Consider the following 2,697-nt stretch of genomic DNA (forward strand, 5'->3'; position numbering starts at 1 on the left):
TGGTATCTGAGATAGTCACCTGATGACACATATGAAAATACAATGTAGCAAGCTGATGTAGAAAAATTTGGAATTTTGTACAGTTATGTACCATTACTTGTGAAAACAGATGCATACTATAAATGTCTTATCAGCAAGCTGTACATGTTTACAGTGTAATTTGAGACAAAGTCGAGAAAGATATGAAATTTAATTCAGAGGACATGCAGTTAGATTTTAATGTCAAAAAACAAAAATAAAGAAAAAAGGTAAAACGACGGGAACAAAGTAGGAACACTAAACAAAGTATGATGCTATGATACTGTAAAGCTAATACGTAACACTGCTATTTGTTTTTGTAGATTATATACGCTGTAAAACTACAAGCTACAGTACTTTACTGTAATTGAACAAATTACTTACAGTAACTAAGGGCTGTGTGAGGTATAGACCGTAAGATAATCCAAAAAACAAACAAACAACCCTCTCAAATTTATATCTAAAAAATTATACAGTGCTTGCTGATAATCTCAAAAAATATTTGGGCCAGGCACCTCCATAAAAACAGAGACTGCTGTCACCTCCCCTCACCTATGGGCAGCTTTGCTCGCTCTTACTCGGAAAATCAGACACAGCCTTCGTGGGTGATAAGAATAAGTAGGTATACCTGTCCTACTAAACTGTACCACAGATAAAGAATCACGTGCAGCTAACTGGCACAGGATCATATTTGCACACGTGACTACTTTCTCGTTTTTATTAAATTCTGAGATCTGGAATATGAACTTTATTTTTGTCATTTTCGAGCTTTAGAAATTGCAGGTATTAAAGTTGAAGTATTTTCCTCCAACATGCAGTTTAATGATCACAACAGCTCACAGGTTTGTTTCTGTATGACAGGTTTTGTTTATGTGCCTTTGCATGTTCAGGTTCTCGCCTTAACAAAACCTCGACAAAGCTACACACTGACACCTGCTGGCAGAAAGTTTGTATTGCAACAACCAATATTAAAGATGGGAATTTGTTGCCCTGCATTAGTTCTCGCAGGTCGGCCTTCCGCTCCGTTCGTTTTGACCATCACAAAGGCGTTTTTATTTTATTTTATTTTATTTTATTTTATTTATTTATTTTTAGCATACACAAATAAGCCAACTGGGGTGATTCTAGGACCAGAGCTTTGGGGGTAAACTTTACTTGTCGCGATGAAACTTCTTTCCTGTCTCTGTCAGTCCCTGTCCTTAAATGTCTCCAGTTGTCCCGAGTTCTCTCTGACTGTCTCCTTGGTGCATTTACACCCCTGTTCCTCCCTGTCCCCGTCGTCTGTTGTCTTTGTCTCCGTTATCAGTCATCATAATTTTACCATCTCTGTGCAAGTCTGCAAATTTCTTTAATAAATCATAAGATTCTTAAATTCATCAAGTCTCTATGTGCCTGGGTCCTCGTCACAAAACACATCACTGTTTTGTACATTTTAACACAATTTAATCCCCACATTTGTGAAAGAAAAGCAAAACACTTTTTTGAAAAGTCTGTAACAAAACCATCAAATCTGATAAAGGTTATTTAAATGCTACAATAGACTACTACTGTCCAGGGTTCCTGGGTCGTTGACCCAGTGTTTTCCGTTTTGTCATCTTCAGTTTATTTTCACATCTGTTTTCTGTGGCAGCATACCGCCTGCGTATTGTGTTCCAGTTATTCCCACGTATCATTAGTCAGATTATGTTCAGCTGGGTACTCACCGGTCTTTCATTATCATCCTCACCAGTCTGTTTATTTAAGCCCTCTGTTTCTATTCGTTCACGGTCGTGTCATTGATGTTACGTTGTCCTTCCCGTGTGTTCCCTCAGTTCAGTCAGCCGTTCAGTTGTCTAGACAGTCAGTGTCCGTTCACCCACTCCCTATAATAAACCTTCACCTACCTGCCAGTCCTGCGTTTGGGTTCCTTCTTCCTCGCCTCCACACAACGCCTGACAACTACTGCAAAAGAAGAATGGATTGGAATAAAACAAATACATATCTAACCTAAAGTGCGCTTTTGGAAAACATTTAAAGCTGCTGTACAGAATCTTTGAAACAAGCTAGCTTAAAACATTTTTAGAAGATAAACAGGGAACTCTGCTTCCCCTTACAGCTCCTCACTCCACCAGGGCTCTGTTTGGCACTTTCTGATAGTGTGCAAATGTGATGCACGTACTGTAGTGCAGTCATACAGACAACTAGATGGTCCAAAAGTGGGCCTACCTATTACTGGCTGAGGTTTTAGTAGAGTTGTGGCTGAACCACATAAAAATATATAATTAATTTTAATCTCCCCAATCAATGATAATGTTATGTTGGAATGTTGTTAAAGAGGGTCAAAAATGTTTCAACCTGTGTTGCAAATTCTGTATAGCAGATGAAAAAAATACATTAATATGAAAAAAATACTATTAAGATAACTAATAATAAAGTCCTCACTCAGTGTACTTTCAACCAAAAGGCAAATAACCAAACCATCTAATAAAAGATATAGATATTGAAATAAATATTGAAACACTGATCCACATTGGTTGATGGATCATTTGATCTCACACTTTTTTTAACCTGAATCTGGCTCCTTTTTTGTGAAAAAACTTCCTTATATCCATTACGAACTTGGCTGTCTCTCTGTGCACACACACACACACACACACACACACACACACACACACACACACACACACACACACACACACA

The sequence above is a fragment of the Pundamilia nyererei genome, unplaced genomic scaffold (assembly GCF_000239375.1).
Source record: "Pundamilia nyererei isolate P.nyererei 1_Seehausen unplaced genomic scaffold, PunNye1.0 scaffold00091, whole genome shotgun sequence".
NCBI classification, from domain to species: domain Eukaryota; kingdom Metazoa; phylum Chordata; class Actinopteri; order Cichliformes; family Cichlidae; genus Pundamilia; species Pundamilia nyererei.